Here is a 24859-nt window from a genome sequence, read left to right as displayed (position 1 = left end):
AGACCATTACATTGCTAAAAATGGCAAGCCCAGAAACACAGGCGTTACAATTCTCTCCACCTTAGAATGATTCCGTCCCCGGAATCACACATCAACAAACAAATACGGATAGCGACTCAACATGTCACTCTACGTCTCCCAGGTGAGATTCGGCCCATTCGTGTGTTTCCATCGGACAAGCACTAACCCAACCATTTTGCGTCGCAACTTCTTAGTCTTTCGGTCAACAATTGCCTCTGGTTCTTCAATTAACCTTTTGTTCACATCAATTCTCAATTCAGAAATTGGAATTATATCGGGAACTTCTCCCGTGAACTTCCTCAAATAACACACATGAAAAGTGTTGTGAATTTCATTCAGTTCTTCGGGTAATTCGAGCTTGTAAGCTTGGTTCCCAACCCTCTGAAGAACTTTAAACAGTCCAATAAACCTTGGACTCAACTTTCCCCTTTTACCAAATCTTATAAGTCCCTTCCACGGCGAGACTTTAAGCAAAACCGAATCTCCAACCTCAAAAGTCATCGGTCTTTGCTTCTTGTCAGCATAGCTCTTTTGACGATCCTGTGCCGCCAACATTCTTTCCCTAATTATTTTCAACTTTTCAGCAGTTTGATGAACCATCTCTGGTCCCATAAACTGTTTTTCCCCAGCCTCAAGCCAACAAGACGGCGTACGACACTTCTGTCCATACAAAGCTTGATAAGGTTCCATCTTAATGCTCGAGTGAAAACTATTATTATAGGAAAATTCTACCAAAGGTAAATGCTCATCCCAATTACCTAGGAATTCCAAGGTACATGCTCTCAGCATATCTTCAAGTGTTTGTATTGTTCTTTCACTCTGACCATCAGTCTGCGGATGGTAAGCTGTGCTTAAACATAACTTGGTACCCATTTCCTCTTGTAGACTTTTCCAAAACCTTGAGGTGAAATGGCTAACACGATCCGATACAATCGTTAACGGAACACCATGAAGCCTCACAATTTCCTTTACATAAGAATTCGCAAGCTTTTCCATAGACCATTTCTCCTTGGCCGCTATGAAATGCGCACTCTTAGTGAATCGATCAACGACCACCTAAATCATGTCGTGACCATTCTTTGTTCTGGGCAGTTTAGTGACAAAATCCATAGCACTGTCTTCCCACTTACCCATAGGCACAGGCAATAGTTCTAAACTCCCGTACGGTTTCTGATGTTGTGTCTTGACTCTCGGACAAGTCACACACTCAGCCACATACTTTGCAACATCAAGCTTCATCTTCGGCCACCAGTAGTAGGGTTTCAGGTCCCTATATATTTTAGTGCTACCCGGATGAATTGAGTACATGGTTTTGTGAGCTTCTTCCATCAGAAGATCCCTAATTCCTCCTGACTTAGGTACCCAAATGCGTTCTTGGAATATCTTCAGTCCATGACTGTTAGTACCAAACACCAACGTTTTACCCAAACGTTCCTCCTTTCGGTCATTTTTCTCAGAAGCTTCCTCTTGAGCTTTCTTTATACTTTCCACAATGGTCGAGACAACTTCAATTCTCAACGCTCTTGGCCTCCTCCTTTCAAGATTGACTTTCCGACTGAGAGCATCAGCAACAACATTAGCTTTACCGGGGTGGTAAAGTATGTCGCAGTCGTAGTCTTTAAGTAATTCTAGCCAGCGTCGTTGCCTCATATTCAATTCCTTCTGATTAAAGAGATATTGGAGACTCTTATGATCAGTAAAAAGTTTGCACTTCGTGCCATAGAGGTAATGCCTCCATATTTTCAGAGCGAAAACTACCGCTACCAACTCCAAATCATGAGTCGGGTAATTCTTTTCATGCTCTTTCAGCTGTCGAGACGCATATGCTATCACCTTTTCTCTTTGGGTCAAAACACAACCCAATCCAACACCAGACGCATCGCTATAAACAGCAAAGTCTTCAACTCCATCGAGTAGAGAAAGTATCGGTGCCTCGCATAGCTTCTTCTTTAACTTCTCGAATGCTTCTTTATGCTTATCATTCCAAGCATAAGTAGCTCCTTTGTGGGTCAAAGCTGTTAATGGAGTAGCAATCGAAGAAAAGCCTTGGATAAACCTTCGGTAATATCCGGCTAATCCTAAAAAGCTTCGAATCTCCGTGGGACTTTTCGGTTGTTCCCACTTCATCACAGCTTCGATCTTCGCTGGATCAACCATTATCCCTTCTTGGTTGACCACGTAACCTAAGAATTGGACTTCACGAATCCAAAAATCACATTTGGAGAACTTTGCATACAACTTCTCATGCTTCAAAACTTCTAACACATCTCGCAAGTGTCTGTCATGCTCCTCCTGGCTTTTCGAGTAAATCAGAATGTCGTCTATGAACACTATCACGGATTTATCAAGGAAAGGGTTACAAACCCTATTCATCAAATCCATGAACGCTGCCGGAGCATTGGTTATTCCAAATGACATAACCAAGAGCTCGTAGTGTCCATATCTAGTTCTGAATGCAATCTTCTCGATATCTTGCTCTCTTACTTTTAGCTGATGATATCCTGACCTAAGATCGATCTTCCAGAAATAGCTCGAACCTTGCAATTAATCAAACAGGTCATCAATCCTTGGAAACGGATATCTATTCTTTATTGTTGCCTTATTCAGCTCTCTGTAATCGATGCACATTCTCATACTTCCATCTTTCTTCTTCACAAATAACACCGGAGCTCCCCAGGGTGATGAACTAGGTCTAATGAAACCTTTGTCCAATAACTCCTGAAGTTGCATCATCAGCTCCTTCATCTCCGTTGGTGCTAATCGATAAGGTGCTTTTGCTAATGGCGTGGTTCCTGGTAACAAGTCTATTATGAACTCCACTTGTCTATCAGGTGGTAATCCAGGAAGATCCTCGGGAAACACTTCCGGATAATCACACACCACTGGAATACTCTGCATCACCTTCTTTTCTTTCTTAGCATCAATCACAAATGCTAAATATGATGTACATCCCTTGGTCAAACACTTTCTGGCTTTCATTAGAGAAATGATTCCAGAATTCACTCGCCGTTTGTCCAGATACACCATAAACAAATCTTTTCCAGGCGGGTTTACATTAACTATCTTCTTCTTGCATAAAATTTAAACATCATTGGCGCTAAGCCAATCCATTCCCAAAACGATGTCGAAACCATTTAGATCGATGGGCAATAATTCCTCGTGAAACTTATTCCCATTAAGGTCGATTAAGATGTCTTTCATACGATGGCTAATAGGTACAAACTTGCCACTAGCTACTTCGACTAATAAAGCATTATCTAGTCTATCAACAGGCAAGGCTAGCTTCCTACCAAACTCATGCAAAATAAAGGAGTAGTTGGCTCCAGAATCAAACATTATTTGAGCAGTTAATTCGTTTACGAGAAAGGTACCTGAAGCGACATCAGCTTCATCTTTAGCAGCCTCAAGTGTCATTTGGAAGGCTCTCGCCTTCGGCTTTGGTGGAATGTTGGGCTTTGCTGCCTCCTTCTTCTTCGGACAGTCTTTCAAAATATGCCCCTCTTCATTACACCCAAAACACATCCTTTTTTTGTTCGGACATTCATTGGCAAAATGTCCGACCTTTCCACACTTGTAGCAGGTTACATCCTCGCTACATTTCCCAAAGTGCTTTTTCTTACACTTATCACACCACTTTGCTTCGCCTCCTTTTCCTCCAAACTTTTTCGAATCAGATTTCGAAAATTTTCCTTTCTTACCGGAACCAGATGTTCCCTCAAACTTTCTTTTCTCACCAACATCAACCTTGTCAGTGGTTCTCCCCTTGATCATGTTCTCAACAGACTTGGCAGCCCAGATAGCTGCCTCTAGAGTAAGTGCCTGACGTACTGGCACCTCGTACTCCCATGGGAGTCCCTTCGCATACCGGTCCACCTTTGTCAGCTCATCTGGAACGATACGCAAGGCAAACTCCATCTTATCGGTGAAGTTATTGGTGTATTCATCAACTGACATGCTGCCTTTCGTCAATGTCAGAAACTTGTTTTCTAGTTCCAATAGATTTTGAGTCGAGCAGAACTTGCGCTTGAACTGCACCAAGAACTCTGCCCATGACAATTGCAGTGGCTCATTAGGGCTTAAAGTCTTCCCTAGAGTGTTCCACCAACGAACGGCTCCACCTCGAAATTGACGCACGGCATAGATAGTCTGCAATTTACCTCTGCAGCCACAAGTCATGAAGGCTAGCTCCATTTCGGAGATCCAATCCATAACTCCAATCGGATCCTCCTTTCCATTGAAGGTCGATGGTTTGCAAGTTAGAAAGTCCTTATACTTGCATCCCATTCCATCATTCCTTCCATCATGGTTATCTTGCCTAACTATCGATGGGTTGGCTTGACCAACAGGCCCACCGAAGTTTCCACCTTCTGAGTGCCCTTCATTTAATTCAGGCTCTTCCACACGAATTGACAGTTCTTCACGATTCTGTTGAAGCAACCGTCTAGTTTCATCCATCTGACGATCCAACATCGCCTGAATCATCATTTGCACACCAGCCATGGTTATTGGCTCAGATGCTGCTGCTACGACAGGTATTTGTTCAATCACTGGTGGTTGATTCCTGTTTTCATTAGCATTTCCAACTCCACTTCTTGTTCTCACCATTTTTGATCTATACACCGAATAAGGTGAAATTAGATCCTTAATCACGATAGATATTCAAATCATCCTTATCACTCTGAAACGTTTACATGCTAGTTCTAATATCGTAGACGCACGCTTAGAATCCTACACACACAAGGTTTCTAGATCTGGTCGGCAACAGACCATAGATCCGAACAATTAATATCATATATGGCAACATATAACATTTAGCACATAAAGCATTTTACGCAACTTTCCTAAAATAAACTAATGCTCGTGTCTAAAACACAACAGACACACATCTCAAAACTTCACTTAGCATTCTAAGTTTAAGTCTAGAAATCCTACAAATTCCTAGTTCGCTTAAACTAATGCTCTGATACCAACTGTGACATCTCCAAAATCTCGGCCAGAAAAGACCGATTTTCATTTATGCTTTTAAAATATTTTCAGAGTAAATCCTTTTGATTTGAAAGAGTTGCAGAATTTGTTCCCAAAAACAAAACATGATAAAACAATGTTTACCGAAGCATTTCATAGAAGAAATGTATTTTCATTATAATCAAAACTCGGGGTGTCATGTTCCGATACAGACCAATAAGCATAAACGAATACATTACAAGTCATTCAACAAATATAAAAATATGCAGACTTGTAAACAAAACAACTTGATGGTTCATCCATCTCATGCCCTTGCGCCACTTCCTGTAATACAATTAAAACTGAGCGGGTCAGGCTTGGGAGCCTGGTGAGCATATAGGGTTTTCAACCCACAATAAATAATAATATTTAATTTTCACCAACCAACAATAACCCAATTAACCATTCCCGTTATTCTCACTTTAATGTCCCTAAGACAACTAACATAAGGGACCTAGTCTAAGAATATTTCATCGGGGCGACAACACATGCTTCGGGGGTACCTCAGCAATATAAGTCAAATAAGGCAACCATGAGGGGGATGGAGTACATCGAATGAACACCCAAGTTCATTAACACCTACAGGTGACGAACGTGCTAATGTTTCCACAAGACTATCTAGAAAAGTATGTGGTCGCCATCTAAACTCCGCTAGATGACTAGATCAAACAACAACAAAGCTTCTCATCTGTTTATTACACACCAACTATCTACCCATGTTCTACCCAACATATTAGTAGATAAAAATTATACAATTTGTATACATAGTTTAAAAACCTGTATAGCATGCTTTAATCAACACATATTTCACATAACAGATGAGGCACACACACATATAACACATATCTCATAGAGAATAAATCATATCTATGAGTTAGAAGAAAGTGAATACACATTCACACACATAACCACAAAATTATACATATAATACGTATTCCGTATAAAATACTTCATAATTATGCGTTAGAAGAAAGTAACTACACACTCACTTGATCAGAAGATGATCGGACAACACTACGACTTGCAGAAGTAGTAATCCTCAGCAGATCTGGAAGATCTCTACAAAAATCGAACTTCTCGCGGGCAGAGCTTCGGCTCGGGAACCGCACTTCTCGGGATCTTCGGGATCTCAGGACTTGCCTCGGGGATCGGGAATAATACCGGGGCTTCGGGACATTTCTGGCATGCAAAACGATGCAAAACGGGAGAGAGAAGAGAGAAAATTGGCAATTGGGTCGGCTGCCCTCGCATCCTATTTATAGGAGGCTGGAGCCTCGGAGTACGCGGGGCGTACTGGTCTCTAAGGTCGTCACTGCATGCGTCATCCGAAGTGCCGACACTCTTCGGAGTACACGGGGCGTACCTCAGATCGGACTGCTGACTCCCCTTCGGATAATGCCGGAATTAAAGATTAAAAATAAATACAAAATAATTAATAAACTTCGGAAATTCATATCTTCTCCATACGAACTCCGTTTTCGACGTTCTTTATATCCACGGAAAGGTGAGACTACGCTCTACAACTTTCGTTTAGACTTCATCGGCTAATTTTGACTTTATTTTTATTATTTATTTTTAATAGGCCACGACAGAAAAACTTCGTTATAAATTCATAACTTCTTTGTTTGACGTCCGTTCTCGCCTAACTTTTTATCGCTTCGATACCAACAATGAGATCTTCGATTCTCATTTAGATTGCTTCGGCTAAAAACCCCTCGATGTCAAATCGAGTAAAACAGGCTGCATACCGCTTAGCCGAAACTTCGATAAATCATAACTTCCTCATACGAAGTCAGATTTGGGCGTTCTATATATATTCGGAAACCTCGTGTCAACTACTACAACATAAATCAAAGATATTAAGTTTATTTTACACTTAAATTTTGACGCTTATTTTTATTCTTAATTAATCAAACCACATAATTAAGCAATTAAGCACAAAACACATAATACTCAAATAATACAATCTTATTATTTCAAAACGGGTTACAAAGGTTAACCTAGACCATTACATTGCTAAAAATGGCAAGTCCGGAAACACAGGCGTTACAGAAGACATTGTGGGTGCCAAAATTTTGAACTGTGGAGGGGTTTGTTTTTGAGCATTCTGTTGAGGATCATGTTGCAGTGGAGTTTGTTGTGGTGATTGATGCGGTGAAGATCGTGGAGTTGGTGGTTTGTTTTGTTCTTTGGTAGGAGAAGGTTGGATTCTTCGTGGTGTTTGATTTTGATGAGCTGAAGGATTTTTTGAGTGTGAAGGACCTTGTTCATGATGGAGTTGCGGAGGAGTTTCACTTCCCCCTTTTGAGGAAGTAACAATCTGTTGCTCCTTAAACCACTGATTAAGCCCATCTATCTTTTGGAAAATTTCATTAAATTAGGACTTCGTTTCTTCACAGAGCTATCGGTTGTTAGGGATCTCCTTGTTGAAGAGTAATTGATAAAACTCCTTTGTAAAGAGGAGAATTTCATCAATACTCGAGTTGGCAGTGATAGATTGACGTAGAACATTGATGGTAGTTTTTAGAGACGCAAGACCAGATTCGTAAGCAGTATGAGTCTCATCTACAAGTTGTTTGGGAGTAACTTGTTTGTCAAGGGTTTGATTGAGTTCATTTTTCAGTTTAGTGACCTCCTTTATGAGCTTTTCAACCGTAGACACGAACTCCTCATGATCTTTGGTTCTACAGTTGTCAAGCTCTCTGATTCCCATTTTGATTCTCAAAATGATTTGTTGGGTGTTCATCCTTTCTCTGGTTTCTAAAATTTCAACACGCTCAGTGAAGGACTATGGTGTTTGTGCTTCAGTGGTTTACGGTGCTTGGGAAGATACCGCAGCAAGAATTTGATTAACCATAGCTTGTAAACTAAGGAATTCTTTCCGGGAGACCTCAATTCTTTTCTTCTTCTTCTTCTTCTGCTTTGGTTTAGAGGTGGAGTGTTGGGATCCACTAGACTTGTCATCATCAAAAACCATAAGAAATTCTTCTGAGTTGGGAGGTTGTTGAACATCTTCCATATTAACGTCGTCGAATCCAAACATTAGGGATGAGGTTATCTCGACTGCGGTGCCTTCGTCGTTGGAATCATGAACTTCTGCAGTTGGGGGAGGTTTGGAAGTGCTAACAATATTTTCCGTTTGTTGAACATGTTGAACCGTTGCTTCCATGGTAGATACCCATTGTTGAATAACAAGGATGTCATGGACCGTTTTGACATTGTTGAAGGAATCCGCCCAGTATTTCGCTACGGTCTGAATATCTTTCTCCTTTTGCTGTTGTTGAAGCACTTGTTGAGCCTTTCTTGCTTTTACTGCCCTATTAAAAGCTTCAAATTTTTTGATTTCCGGACTCGATACTTGGACGATATCGAGTCAAGAATCATGTGAGTTGTATCCGTCACATCCTTACGCACCGAGGGGTCCCTCGAGTTTGTGGTTCCTTGCACATTTGTGCTCCCCACACCTAGACCATTTGATCGTAATATTAGTGGAATAGGATTTCCTGAGCTTCCTTTGTCTCCTTGACCTAAAGTAAAGTATGGCCTCGGCTCAGTTCCGACAAGGGCTAAGAAAGAAGTTTCCTGTGGTGCAACTGGTGTATTGAGTGTTTGTGTGACACGAAGCAGGATGGAGTTCAACTCCTTAGGATCAAATACGTGCAAGTGTGATGCCTTGGAGACCTTAGGGCGACTCGTCACAATTGGGTCCACTTAGGATCCAATTGGGGGGGGGGGGTGTCTCCATGATGGGATGAAACAGATACACTTATTGTATCTGATTGGTGAGATGGGGTGTGATTGGGTGAGTCTGCAGTGACTCCAATGACTATCAGGGTCTTATGAGAGACTGCGGCATGATTTGTGGTTCTCATATTGCTTTGACTGGGGGTGAGTTTAAGTTTCTTTCTTCTAAAAGCGTATGCTGAATTGAAAGACTCATGATGAAAGTCATCTACAACATTTATTGGGGGATCTAGAGTCTTGGAAGGAGAATGAGGAACCATAGTAGAGGTTTCTGCGGTCTTGGTTTTTTTGTTTCTTTGTAGTACCGGCTCCCTTTTTCACAATATTAATTGGTGCTTTCTTTGAAGTAAAAATAGACTTAACTCGTTTGAATTTGGGTCGAGCTACTTGGACTGTTGTAGTAGGGGGCCTATGTTGCGGTAGGGGTCACGGTAGTAGGAGGAACCTGTGTCACGGTAGGGGTTGCGGTAGACTGACTAGGTCTTGGCGGAGAAGAGTGATATGGGGCAATACCACTCATAGCCACAATATGGTCAGCTATCTCAAGGTTTGTGAGTGCAATGGACTCCAAGATATACATAGGTAAACATCTAAGAGGTCCAAACATATTTTGATCTTTAAAGACAGTGTACCTTTTTAGATCGCGAGTTGAAAACAAGCTTGTGTCGTTTCCCATATCCAGCTTGGCCTCCTTGTGAAGATCGAAGATGCACAACAACCATAATCAAGCAAAAGTAAGCTCTGTAGCACCCTCTTTTGGAGTGTCCTTTGGAACGTACTGCAAAAAGTCATCCATAAGATTTGCCCATAGTTCGCAGCATTCCCTATGTAGATACTCCAGATGAGTTCCAAGAGATTGATTCCCATGTTATCTGTACCACTAGTTCTTCTTGAAAGACTCCTGATGAAATGGCATACAAACTACCAAACTGTTGGAAGCTGGCTCTTCTTGAATTCGTCAATTCCTTTCAGCCTCTTATGGTAACCCATTTGATACATAGTAGAGACCACGTCGTTTGGGCTTGGGGAGTAAAACTTTGTAGATGGAAGAACCCTAAGATTTATTGCACGTAGAAAATTTTCTTTTGTTAGTATCACCAGAGAGTCATCCACAAGATTGAGATGAACTTCTTGTAAGTTTTGGCTAGGTCGAAAAACAGAGAAAGCACACTTGAACAAAATCGCCATTGGAACTACTTCAGTGAAGGAATCAAAAACGCCATACAATGGGTGTTTTGGGAGAAACTTGATCATCAGCTTTATTGCTTCGTTGTAAGAAGGATGATCTTCGAAGATGGCCCTGAAGTTGCTTAAAGCAATGGATGGAGTTTGATCCTTGATGGTGGATTTAGAACCAGTCGGACGAGCAGAACCTAAAGCTTTTGATTGCTACCTTGAAATACCAGAGTTCACCATTGTTGCGAATTTTTTTTGAGAACTTGCAGAAAAGGGTTTTTAGCAAGAAGATGGAAAAGATGAAGTTCGTTGAGAGAGTTCAGATAGCGTAAACACTATCTTGGAAAGAATTGGGGATTTTATACCTCCGGATTCCAAAAATTATTGTTATTAATTTAATTACAGCTGTTAAAGTGAAAAATCCTTGGTTTTTTTTACCATTATCAGTAGGAATAAAAATTAATCAAAATTAAAACATTTCTAGGAAAAGAGGAGCATTTAATGCTTGTACAGTACCATGATCACACATCGTTTGAACGCGGGGTGAGAAATGTTTTATCCGTTGTGAATAATGGGGGAGTGGAAACAGATTTGGCATTCAACGGTTGAGTGACATGATAGGTTGAGGAAAACGATTTCTTCAAAGATTTCGTTTATGGAAAAACGATTTAACTGCTTTTCATCCGAAAAAGGAACCTATCTGAGGAAGGTTATTTGAAAAAGCACTGAAATTGTCATGTGCAACAAAATGAATGTTTGAAAGAATGTTTATTAAAGTCCATTAACTAGCACACAATGTTATTTATGAAGTTATGACTACAGGTTCATTTATTACAACTGTGGTAGGATTCAGATGACTGCGGTAGCATGTAGCTGAAAGAACACTTGATCATGAAGGTTAGAAATAAAAGACCCAAAGAATATACTGATCATATGTGATTGCGGTATACTAGGTATACTGAAAAGAATATGAGGAATATATTATTTTAGAACCGCAGTGAAGAAAGTGCTTCAAAAGTTTTTGAAAGGAAAAGAAGCAATTCCTTCACACTTGGAGACCCGTTGAGGTCTGCAGTACTTGTTAATCTAAAAAGAATTACGGGTCTAGGTTTATCATTCCTAGCATTTCCAAAAATCCATTTAGTTTTGTAGCATCAAGTGCCTTATTAAAGACGTCAGCTATTTCTTCATGAGTGGGCACAAAAATGAGTTCGGTGTTACCTTTGACGATATGGACTTTAATGAAGTGGTACCATAGTTCAATGTGCTTTGTTTTTTTAGTGATGAATAGGATTATGAGAAATTGCTATTCCACTTTCTGAATCATAGTAAATTGGAACGCACAACATTCTATAACAGTAGTCCATAAGTTGAGTCTTCATACAAAGGACTTCGGAGCAGTAACTGGCAGCAGCCACATATTCCGCTTCTACGGTAGAAAAAGAAACACATTTTTTTCCTTGAAGACCAGCTAACTAATCTTCTTCCTAAGAACTGGCATCCACCCAAAGTGCTTTTTCGATCAAGTCTACATCCTACATGATCCGCATCTGTAAACGCTTGAAGACTGAAATCCTTGCTCGCAGGATACCAGAGACCTAATGCTTTACTTCCTTTTAGATATCTGAGGATTTTCTTGACTGTGGTCAAGTGAGATACTTTGGGATCAGCTTGAAACATGATATATAAGCCTGATGCAAAGACAATATCCGGTCGGATGACAGTGAGGTACATCAACGACCCAATCATTCCTCGATAGGTTTTGTGGTCAGCTGACTCTCCGGTAGGGTCAGCTGAGATCTTATATCCAATGGCCATCGGGACCTTGTTTGAGGAACAATTATCTATTGAGAATTTATTTAGCAACTCAGTGGTATACTTTTCTTGATGAATGAATATCCCTTGAAGGATTTGTTTAACCTAAAGTCCTAGAATGAAGTTGATCTCTCTATTCATGCTCATTTGAAATTTATTTTTCATGAGCCTTGCAAAATCATCCACCATACCTTGATCTATTGATCCAAAGATGATATCATCCATATATATCTGAACAAACATCAAATGTTTATCATTTGCTCGTCTAAATAATATGGGATCAATCACACCTCATTTGTATCCCGATGTGACAAGAAACTCAAAGAGAGTCTCATACCACGCCCTCGGTGCCTGCTTAAGACCATATACTGCTTTCTCCAGCTTATAGTTGTGGTTTGGAAATTCTAGACTCTCAAAGCCTGGAGGTTATTGCAGATAAACTTCTTCCTATAGTTCTCCATTCAGAAAGGCACTTTTTATATCCATTTGATGTACTTTGATGTTCTTGTGTGCCACATACGCTAAGAAAATGTGTATTGCTTCCATTCTGGCTACAGGGGCATATGTTTCATCATAGTTAACACCTTCAAGTTGATTGTACCCCTTAGCAACTACTCGGGCTTTGTTTCTTATCACAACACCATATTCATCTAGCTTGTTTTTATATACCCATCTTGTACTGACAATCATGTGACCTTTTAGCTTCGGTACCAGTTTCTAGACTTTATTTGTTTCAAATTCAGCTAACTCCTCTTGCATTGCGGTGATCCAGTCGGGCTCCATGAGTGCTTCTTTTATGGTTCAAGGCTCGACTGAGGACATGAAAGCTGCATAATGGCAATGGTTGTTGAGATCAAAGGAGGATTGAGTCTGAATACCTGATGATAGATTGCCTATGATTTGACCCGGTGGGTGGTCCTTCGTCTAAATGTGAAGACGAGTTTTTTGGTGATCTACAGTTGCGGTTGAGTGAATGTCTTCAACATCAGAGGACTCTGCGGTTGGAGTAGGTAGTTCCCCCTCGATGTGGGAGCAACCCGTAGATGTATCTTGGACTTTAGGAGATTGAAGTGCAGCTGTTGAAGGAGATTCCCCTTGAGTTGAGGATGAGAGTTCCCCCTGAACCAAAGACGGTTCCCTTTGAACCAATGACATCGGTTCCTCCTAGACTGATGAGTGAGTGATAACCCTTGAAGATTTGGAAAAGACTTGTTTTGGAAAGAAGATATATCAACAATCTTTTGAGATCATACGACTGCAATGAAAATATCATGAAGGTAAGATTCTCCTGATTTTATTTTGTTATTGGTATATATTTATTTAAGCCACGAGGGTACAAGTCAATGGGGTGGTAAGCTGAAATTCATGGATCAGCGTCTTCGCATGATTGTTTTTTTTTTCCATGAATATTGACCATGACCTTTTTTGTCGTAATTTACATTTAATTTATAATCCCACGTGACATACAAAACAAAAAAAAAACAAAAAAACAAATCCCAACATTTCTTTTACGGGTCCTACTATGGACACACTAACCTATTGAGCTTACTTTTCAGGTGAATGATGACCATATAATTATCATTTGCATTACTTTTTAAGTTATGATTACAATATAATTTATTATTTATACTTACTTTTATTATTATTTCATTACAAACTAATCAATATAATTTTATTATTTAATAATTATATTTTTATTGCTAACTTTATTAATATCAATAATTTTAAACTTATTTTTTAATAAGATAAAAGAAACAATAATAATTTTGTTTTTATAATATAATAATATAAATAGTAGTATAAAAAATAAAATTCAATTAAATTTTCATCAATATTTATCTTGTTTTAAGTCGTGAACAAATTTAGTTTTTTACCTTATCCACGTCATCTATTTTTACAGTAACTATTTTATTTTTAAGTTATTGCGTCTCACATATGAATTCAAATATATTTTTTATAAAGTTTGTTTCGATACCATAAAATAATAAACATTTTTAATAAAATGTATTTATTAAATATAAACTAATTTTTTTGTAAAATTTTATTTTATATATTAGTAATAATAGATAATAGATATAATATTAATTTATATCATTTTTAATAATGATATATATCATTTACTGATAAACGTTATTAAAACATATGGTTTGAAATATAATTTAAAGAAGAAATATTATATATATATATATATATATATATATATATATATATATATATATATATATATATATATATATATATATATATATATATATATATATATATATAAAATGGGATATGAAGATGTTGATTGGAAAAATTATAGCTTCAATAATAAAGGTCATTAAAACACATGCATTTGGATATTAGATATCATAAATAATTAGAAAAAAAAAAAAAAAAAACAATAGGAAAAGGTTTCTTTAGCCATTTCCCATTTAACCGACACCTTTTGTACTTTTTCCCTTTTATTTTCTATTTTATTTATTTTGTCATTTCCCATTTATTTTTATTTTTTTTTAACTCAAAAAATAAAAAAATAAAAAACCTTAACTGCCTTGTCACGACAACTTAAAAATCCGGTTCATTTTTCATTTTTTTATTTTTCGATGTATCACAGGAGATCAACCCAATTGCGGTCCCACTGTTTCTTTAGCCACCCACCACAAGACATCACTGCAGTTTAAATAGTTGTGGTCCTCATCCTCAGACAACATCACCGCAATTTTGCATATACGGTCCCACTTGTTTTAAACCTATACTTCGGCCCATACCTTCATTTTCTATGCCGGAGACCTTCCCTATACCGAAGTTTCATTTTTGACGCCTACACTTCGGCCCATACCGTAGTGTAGCCCCTCCTACAACGAAGCCTTTACCCACCATTTACTCTCCGGTCCCCCACTTCCATATTTGCACCGGAGACTTTACAATTCCACTCCCCGCAGACAATTATACCGCAGACCCCAAAAAAAAAAAAAAAACATACGGCAGTTAGCTCATTTATACCGAAGTTTCATTTTCAGCCCTGCACTTCGGTATATACCACAGACCCCATCCCCTTTCACCGAGTAGTTCACCATTTAGCCCCCTTTCACTGCAGTTAACCTTTTAGCCCCTCAACTTCGCAAGTTTTGACCTCTATTACCATTTTTTTTAAACCAAATTTTCAGCCCATTTTTTTAACACTCATTTATTTTTATTAATATGAATTTAACTTTTTATTTAACACTCATTATTTTATTTAACACATTTATTACGCCAATTTTTTGTTTCATTCGCTAAAACCCGAAGACAACAAATGCCTTAGGATTTTTTTTTATTTATTTTTATTTTTTTACACCAATTTTTTATTAATACCAATTTTTTTTAACCAATTTTTTTAATACCAATTTTTGCCACAACCCAACCTATGATAGTCACATTGGATTACTTCTTGTTGATTATATTGAAAGAATTTTATTCTTTCCATGAGGATTACTCCATACCACGGTCGATCATTATATTTTTCTTCGCGAGGATTACACCGGAGTTGCGTCTGATCAGCAAAATTGTTTCCCAACTTTCCCTATACGGGATTTTTAATACTTGTCGCTCTTGATCTTCGGTTGACGAACCTTGTATCTTGAGCATGTGGACTTTATTTATTGAAGACCACTTCAAGAGTTCCGACACTGCAGTTTGAGTATGTAGTATTTTTCAACACAACAGAGATTTTTCACACAAAGTTCTTATTGTTACTTTGGTATTTGTTCGAGCAGTTTTCAGTGACAGAACCAACCAGCTACATATGATCGGAGAGTATTTATTTTACTCTCATTCTCATGTTTTATCGAGACCCTTATACATCTAGGGAGAGCTTGCATAGCTCTTGGTATCCAACACTCTCCATCCTGATGATTTGTTTATTTTTGATATCCGGTCATTGGTTATCAAAAATAGGGAGATAATATTATGTTATCATCTAGATATGTTTTTATGATTGTTTGAGTTTGGATTTTCGAGACTTCTGAAGATGATGATTTATTTAGTGATGCGATGTGACACTGATTTTTGGTCATCTTGATAAAATTTTTGGCTTCACTAGATGTTTCCCGGATCAATATTATTTATTATTCAGACTCTAGCACATGATGTTTCATTTGTGTTTGAATCCAGTTCAGATCTTATGATTTCTCGAGTTTAGATTTGTGATATTTTGAAGACGAAGATTATTTTGACGATGTGACGTGACACTTATTTTGGGTCTTCCGATCAAATTTTTGGCATTACTAGACCATGTCTTTAGACTCACATTATTTATTATTCAGACATCACTTTTGGATGTTTTACATTTTTAGTAGGTTATTCTTTTGAAGAATTTTGGGTGTATTATGATTCAAGAACTAGAGATGTTTCAGACTTCATGAAGTCGAAGTTTTTTCTGATTGAATCTTCTACTTGATCATGGGGCTTATGATGAGTTTGAAGAATTGGATCTTATTTTTCCGCCTTAAGAATGGTGACCTTGAAGTTGAAGGCCTTTATTGGTTAGAGATTCATGGGCAACATAAGAGATCACAGACACTTCAGAGTTTCAGAGACATTTCAGCATTTGGTTCTCATTATGTTTCATTTTATTACCACACTTACTATTTGGTTAATGTGTATTTTAGCCTATTATCACTTATTTGTATCCCTCATTATTTGCGAGGATTTAGGGAAAGAATGTTGGAGCATGGAAATGCTCTACAAATTATGAGTGATAGTTAGGAGTGGTCATTATTGTAAGTAAGAGTGCACCACAATGTTGTTTCTAGTGAGAGAGAGAGAGAGAGTGTGGTGGGATCTCTCCCACCAAGGGAGAGTTATCTCTCCCAATCCATGTTCTTCATGCAATATTTTATTTCTCCCTTTCTCGTAAAATCATGGAATTACTCATACCTTTTATTTTCTTCATATTATAAGGATCATTAAATGTCAAGATGTTCTTATTCTGTACCAACTGATCGTCAAAATGGGCAACAATAAGGGACATGAGGTCCCTCTTCTACAGATCTCCACACATCTCTTTTGATTCTTGTAACGCCTGTGTTTATAGGCTAGGCATTAATGATGATGTAATAGTGTAGGTCAACCTTTGTAATTTGTTTTGAAATAATAAAGATGTATTATCTAATTATTTTGTGTTTATTGCTTAATTATTATGAATTTTCTAAGATTTGGCATAACTGTATGCAGCCCAAAACTCGAATTTTAGATCGAATGATTTTTAGCCGAAACAGTCTAAACGAGAATCGAAGATCTCGTCGATATTAGTGCAACAGTAAAAAGACAGACGAAAACAAACGTTGGATGAAGAAGTTATGAATTTTTAACGGACTTTTCATGTCCCGGCCTGTTAAAAATATAACGTTAAAAATTAAATCAAAATTAGCCGACGGAGTCTAAACAAAAGTTGTAGACCACAGTCTCACCTACGCGTGGATATAAATAACGTCAAAAATGGAGTTCGTATGCGAAAGTTATGAATTTTTGAAGTTTGGAAAAGGGAGTACGCCCAACATACAAAAGGAGTACGCCCAGCGTACTCATGTACATGACCTGGAGTCCGTCACCTCCCCTACTCCTTTGCATGAATGCCACGTGCCATAGCCTTGCTAAATTCAAAGTTATCTTTTAGTACGCCCCGCGTACCATGATGTATGTCCAACGAATTGCTTGAAGAGGGAGTATGCCCAGCGTACTCTTAATTTACGCCCAACGTACTCTGATGGTTCAACCCCTATAAATAGCACCCGATGGCTTATGGGTTTTTTATTTACAAACTCAATTCTCTTTCACTCTTTACTCTATTTTAGCCTACTTTTAACCCCTCAAAGCCCCGACATCATCCCCGACACCGAAGCAAGTTCCGACGCTCTGAAGTTCCCGAGAAAATTATATTTTCAAGCCGAAACTTTGTCTGCGTGAAGCCCGGTTTTTGAGAAAACACCACGGTTTTATCAGAGAAGATTATTTTTAGAGCCGAAGTACTGTCCAATCGTTTTCTTAACAAATGAGTGTATAGTCACTTTCTTTTTACACATAGATATGAAGTATTTTCTATAAAATACGTGTTATGTGTAATTATATTGTTTGTTTATTTGAGATGGTTGTTGAATAAATATTTTGTACAAGTTTTAAACTGTATATGTATTTTTATATACAAATATGTTGGGTAAAACATGGGTAGATGAAATAGTTGATGTGTGTTAAAATGATGAGAGGCCTCAATATTGTTATTGTTTCAGTCATCTAGCGGAGTATAGATGACGACCACAGACCTTTCTAGACAGTCCAGTGGAACGCTAGCAGGCTCGCAACCTGTAGGTGTTTTTAAACTTAGTGTTCAATGGTATACTCCATCCCCCACATGGTTGCCTTATTTGACATAAATTGCTGAGGAATCCCCTAAAGCAGTGTTGTCACCCCGATGGAAATCCTTAGGCTAGGTCCATTATGAAAGATGTTTAGGAACGTTAAGTGAGGATAACGGGAACGGGTAATCAGGGTTATTATTGTTTGATGAAATTAATAAATTTATTGTTGATTGATGAAAATTAATAAATTTATTATTTGTGGGTTGAAAACCTTATATGCTCACAAGGCTCCCTAGCCTGACCCACTCAACTTTTTATATTATAGGTAGTGGACCCAGAGCATAATTGGATGACAACGAAGGACTTTTTGATTATAGGCTTAGTTGTAAATAACTGTTGTAAGGCTTATAATGTACTGTTTATGCTTTTGGTCTGTATCGGAACATGACATCCCGAGGTTTTGTTATATAATGAAAATATATTTCTTTAAGAAATGTTTTGATAAAAATTTATTTTATTTGGTTTTGGGAACAAATTCCGCAACATCTTTTGGAAAATTACTCTGATTTTATTTTAAAAGCATAAACTAAATCGGTCTTTTCTGGCCGAGAAAATTGGGGATGTCACAGTTGGTATCAGAGCATTAGTTTAAGCAAACTAGGAATTTGTAGGATTTCTAGACTTAAACTTAGAATGCTAAGTGATGATCGTGAGATGAGTGTCTACCATATTTTAGACACGAGCATTAGTATATTTTAGGAGAGATGCCTAAAATGCTTCATGTGCTAATTGCTATATGTTTGCCATATATGCCATTATTTGTTCGGATTTATGGTATGTTGCCGACCAGATCTGGAAACCTAATGTGTTTAGGATTCTAAGCATACGACTACGATATTACAACTAGCATATAAACGTTACAGAGTAATAAGGAGAATTTAAATGTCTATCATGAATAAAGATCTAAATTTGCCTAATTTGGTGTATACATCAAATGGTGAGAACCCAAAGTGGAGCTGGAAATGCAAATATAAACCATCAACCTCAACCCCAAGTGGTGGAATAGGTGTCGATAACAGGAGCTGCACCAGAACCCATCACCATGGCTGGAGTACAAGCCATGATTAAGGAAATGATGGCTGAACAAAGGGAGGAAATGAGTCAACTATTGCTGAACAACAGGAGTGAATCTTCAGTACCTGTTGAACAACCGAAATTAAATGATGATCAGTCTGAGGAGGGAAATTACAGTAGATCTGTTGGTCAAGATGAACTGATTGTGGTTAGGAAGAATAACCCGGAGAGGGAAATCCATAGAGATAGGTGTATGTATAAAGATTTCTTGGGCGTCAAACCACCAAGTCATTCTGGAAGCCCAAAGCATGTAGAAATTATGGACTAGATCTCCGAAATAGAGATGGTATTTGAAAGTTGCAACTGTAGTGACAAGCAACAAACTGTTTTTGCGATCAACAACTGAAGACCGGAGTTTTAAGCTGGTGGAAGTTGTTGACAGACACGATGCCACATGGAGAAGCCATGAAAATGTCTTGGGAAATGTTCTTAGAATAGTTAAAGATGCGGTATTTCTCAGAGATAGATCTGATAATATAAAAATGAGTTTAAGAACTTGAAGAAATGGAAAATGAGCTTACACGACTATGCTACTGCATTTACCGAAAAGATGAAGTTATTTCCATACTTAGAGCCAACTGAACTCTCAAAAATTAAGAGGTTAGCAGACGAACTACCAGCCGACTTCGGCCCAACGGTCAAGATGGCAGCTACTCTGAAGACAACAATCCGAGCAGCTAAAAATGTGGAAACCCAGTTAAAAGAAAGGAACCAGGAGAGGGCAGAAGTTGGCGAAAAAATAAAGTTTGAAGGAACTTCAGGTTCCAACAAGAAAAGTAAGTTCTCGAAGTCTGGTTCGAGAAAATTCGGAGGAGGAGCCGAAGCAAAACGGTGTGATAAATGTAAGAAGAAACATGTTGGGAAATTTGACGAGGAGGTCACTTGTTTTAAATGTGGAATGCTAGGGCACTATGCCAGCAAGTGCCCAACCAAAAAAAAGGGTGTGCTATGGATGCCATGAAGAAGGGAAAATTTTAAAGGATTTCCCGAAGAAGATTGAGGCAGTGAAGCCTAATCTCCCACCAAAGCCAAAAGCCAGAGTTTTCCAAATGACATTGGAAGCTGCAAAGGATGTCGCTTCAGGTACCTTTCTTGTGAATGGACTGCCTACCAATTTATTGTTTGATTCTGAAGCGAATTACTCTTTTATATCACATAAATTTGGTAAAAGACTAGCATTGCCTATAGAAAAGCTAGATGATGCCCTAATTGTAAAAGTTGCTAGTGGAAAATTCATACCTGTTAGCGATTATATTAGGAATATCGTCATCGACCTGAATGGAAATGAATTCCTTGAGAAGCTCTTACACATCGAGTTAAATTGTTTCTACATCGTTCTGGGGATGGATTGGCTTAGTGCCAATGATGCCGAAATACTGTGCAAGAAAAAGATAGTAAGGGTAAACCTGCCTGGAAAGGATTCGTTTATGGTATACGGAGATAAACGCAGAGTAAATTCTGGAATCATTTCCCTAATGAAATCCAGAAAATTTTTATCTAAAGGATGCACTTCATACTTGGCTTTCATGATCTATGCTAAGAAGGAGAAAATGTGATAGCATATGCATCTCGACAATTGAAAGAGCATGAAAAGAACTACCCCACTCATGATTTGGAGTTGACAGCGGTAGTATTCGCCCTAAAGATATGGAGGCATTATCTTTATGGCACTAAGTGCAAACTTTTCACTGATCATAAGAGTCTTCAATATCTCTTTAATCAGAAGGAATTGAACATGAGGAAATGACGCTGGCTAGAGTTACTCAAGGACTATGATTGTGAGATACTTTACCACCCTGGTAAAGCAAATGTTGTCGTTGATGCTCTCAGTCGGGAGGTAAACCTTGAAAAGAAAAGGTGAAGAGCATTGAGAATTGAAGTTGTCTCGACAATTGTGGAAACTATAAAGAAAGCTTAGGAGGAAGCTTTAGAGAAAATTGACTGAAAGGAAGAACGTTTGGGAAAAAAGTTAGTGTTCGGTACAAATAACCTAGGGTTGAAGGTATTCCAAGATAGAATTTGGGTACCTAAGATAGAAGGATGAGAAATCTTCTGATGGAGGAAGCTCACAAGACCATGTACTCGATCCATCCCGGCAGTACAAAAATGTATAGGGATCTAAAACCATATTACTGGTGGTCAACGATGAAGCTCGATGTTGCAAAGTATGTGGTCGAGTGTGTAACATGTGCAAGGGTTAAAGCACAACATCAGAAACCGTATGGGAGTTTAGAACCTTTACATGTACCTATGGGTAAATGGGAAGACATCACTATCGATTTTGTAACTAAACTACCCAGAACATAGAACGGTTATGATATGATGTGGGTGGTCATTGATCAGTTCACAAAAAGTGCACATTTCATAGACGCTAATGAGAAGTGGTCTATGGAAAAGCTTGCAAAGGTTTATGAGAAAGAGATAGTAAAAGCTCATAGTGTTCCCCTAACGATTATGTCAGACCATGATAGTCGTTTCACATCGAGGTTTTGGAGAAGTCTACAAGAGGAATTGGGTACAAAATTGTGTCTAAGTACAGCTTACCATCCGCAAACCGATTGTCAGAGAAAATGAACAATTCAAACATTGGAGGATATGCAATGAGCATGTACCCTGGAATTCCAAGGTAATTGGGATGATCATTTACCTTTGGTAGAATTTTCCTATAATAATAGTTTCCACTCAAGCATCAAGATGGCACCTTACCAAGCTTTGTATGGAGAAAAGTATTGAACATCGTCGTGTTGGCTGGAATCTCGAAAAAAGCAGTTTATGGGACCTGAAATAGTCCATCAAACTGCTGAAAAGTTGAAAGTGATTAGGGAAAGGATGTTAGCAGCTCAAGATCGTCAAAAGAGCTATACTGACAAGAAAAGATAGTCGGTATTATTTGAAGTTGGTGATTCGGTTTTACTTAAAGTCTCGCCGTGGAAGGGACTTATAAGATTTGGTAAAAGTGGAAAGTTGAGTCCAAGGTTTATTGGACCGTTTAAAGTTCTTCAAAGGATTGGGAATCAAGCTTACAAGCTAGAATCACCAGAAGAACTAGAAGGTATTCATAACACATTCCACGTGTGTTATTTGAGGAAGTTCACGGGAAAAGTTCCCGACATCATTCCAATTCCTGAATTAAGGTTGGCTGAAAGTAAAAGGTTGATCAAAGAAACAGAGACAATCGTTGACCGTAAGACTAAGAAGTTACGACGCAAGATGGTCGATTTAGTGCTAGTCTATTGGAAACATACGAATGGGCCAAATCACACCTGAGAAACGGAGAGTGACATGATGAGTCGCTATCCGCATTTGTTTGCTGATGTATGATTCCGGGGATGGAATCATCCTAAGGGGAGAGAATTGTAACACCCGTGTTTCTAGGGTAGGCATTAATGATGATGTAATAGTTTAGGTCAACCTTTGTAATTTGTTTTGAAATAATAAAGATGTATTATTTGAGTATTTTGTGTTTATTGCTTAATTATTATGAATTTTCTAAGATTTGGCATAGCTGTATGCAGCCCAAAACTCGAATTTTAGATCGAATGATTTTTAGCCGAAAGAATCTAAATGAGAATCAAAGATCTCGTCGATATTAGTGCAACAATAAAAAGACAGACGAAAACGGACGTCAGATGAAGAAGTTATGAATTTTTAACTGACTTTTCATGTCCCGGCCTGTTAAAAATATAACTTTAAAAATTAATTCAAAATTAGCTGACAGAGTCTAAACGAAAGTTGTAGAGCATAGTCTCACCTACACGTGGATATAAATAACGTCAAAAACGGAGTTAGTATGCGAAAGTTACGAATTTTTGAAGTTTGGAAATGGGAGTACGCCCAATGTACAAAAGGAGTACACCCAGCGTACTCGTGTACGTGACCCGGAGTCCGTCACCTCCCCTACTCCTTTGCACGAATGCCATGTGTCATAGCCTTGCCGATTCTGAAGTTATCCCATAGTACGCCCCGCGTACCATGATGTACGCCCAACGTACTGCTTGAAGAGGGAGTACGCCCAGCGTAAGCCGATGGTTCAGCCCCTATAAATAACACCCGATGACTTACGAATTTTTTGTTGACAAACTCAATTCTCTTTCACTCTATACTCTATTTTAGCCTACTTTTAACCCCTCAAAGTCCCGGTATCGTCCCCAACACCGAAGCAAGTCCTGATGCTCCGAAGTTCCCGAGAAAATTATATTTTCAAGCTGAAACTCTGTCCGCGTGAAGCCCGATTTTTTAGAAAACACCACGGTTTCATCAGAGAAGATTATTTTTAGAGCTGAAGTATTGTCCAATCGTTTTCTTAACAAATGAGTGTATAGTCACTTTCTTCTTACACATAGATACGAAGTATTTTCTATAAAATACGTGTAATGTGTAATTATATTGTTTGTTTATTTGAGATGGTTGTTGAATAAATATTTTGTACAAGTTTTAAACTGTATATGTATTTTTATCTACAAATATGTTGGGTAAAACATGGGTAGATGAAATAGTTGATGTGTGTTAAAATGATGAGAGGCCTCAATATTGTTATTGTTTCAGTCATCTAGCGGAGTATAGATGACGACCACAGACCTTTCTAGACAGTCCGGTGGAACGCTAGCAGGCTCGCAACCTGTAGGTGTTTTTAAACTTAGTGTTCAATGGTATACTCCATCCCCCACATGGTTGCCTTATTTGACATAAATTGCTGAGGACTCCCCTAAAGTAGTGTTGTCACCCTGATGGAAATCCTTAGGCTAGGTCCCTTATAAAAGATGTTTAGGAACGTTAAGTGAGGATAACGGGAACGGGTAATCAGGGTTATTGTTGTTTGATGAAATTAATTAATTTATTGAAAGAACCCAACTTTCTAAACTTTCGTATTTCTGAAAGACCCAAACTTTCATACTTAACAATATTGTTATTCCAAAAACATGCTACATGCATATTTCATGAATAATATTTTTTTTTTTGATAATTTGATTACAAAAGACTAGATACAAACCGACTAAGTTTTAGTATATTACATAACTACTTAGGATATTTAAGCTTTTATACATACATGATCCATAAATACAAAAGTAATATTATAACAATTCTAAACCTTCCAACAATATACGACTAACTGTTTACTTATCTCCTGCAATTGTTAAACATTGAGAGGGGTAAGCGGTGACACTTAGTGAGTTCAATAATAGATACAATATAACGCTATGCCATATACATATCAATATGACAGAAGCAAAGAGGTACAAAGAACAACAAGGGCAAATGAGTATCATATGACATACTTTCCATATCAATCAATAAGACATAACAATTTCAACAACTTGATATACATCAATAAATCTTTGGCCAAAATGGCACAGAAGACATATACTTTATGATTAAACATTTTGGTTGGTAGATTTCAGGCTTTCAGCCCTATCTAACCATCTGCCAATGCCATAGAATAAAAGTCATTCTCTTACGAGACATGCTCTACATGGCCAGAGGCTACATACCAATACCCAAGTGATGCTTATGCCATACACTTCAAGTCAAAGGTATAGCTCCGTTAGTATACAAATCATGTTTTACATAGCCAAAGGTATAAAACTAGAATAACACAGGAAAGCACAATGAACATATAACACATAACATACAATTGTTCCTATATA

This window comes from Lactuca serriola, chromosome 2 (genome assembly GCF_051521515.1).
Source record: "Lactuca serriola cultivar US96UC23 chromosome 2, Lser_US96UC23_V15, whole genome shotgun sequence".
NCBI lineage: Eukaryota > Viridiplantae > Streptophyta > Magnoliopsida > Asterales > Asteraceae > Lactuca > Lactuca serriola.
Note: the sequence above shows the minus strand (reverse complement) of the source record.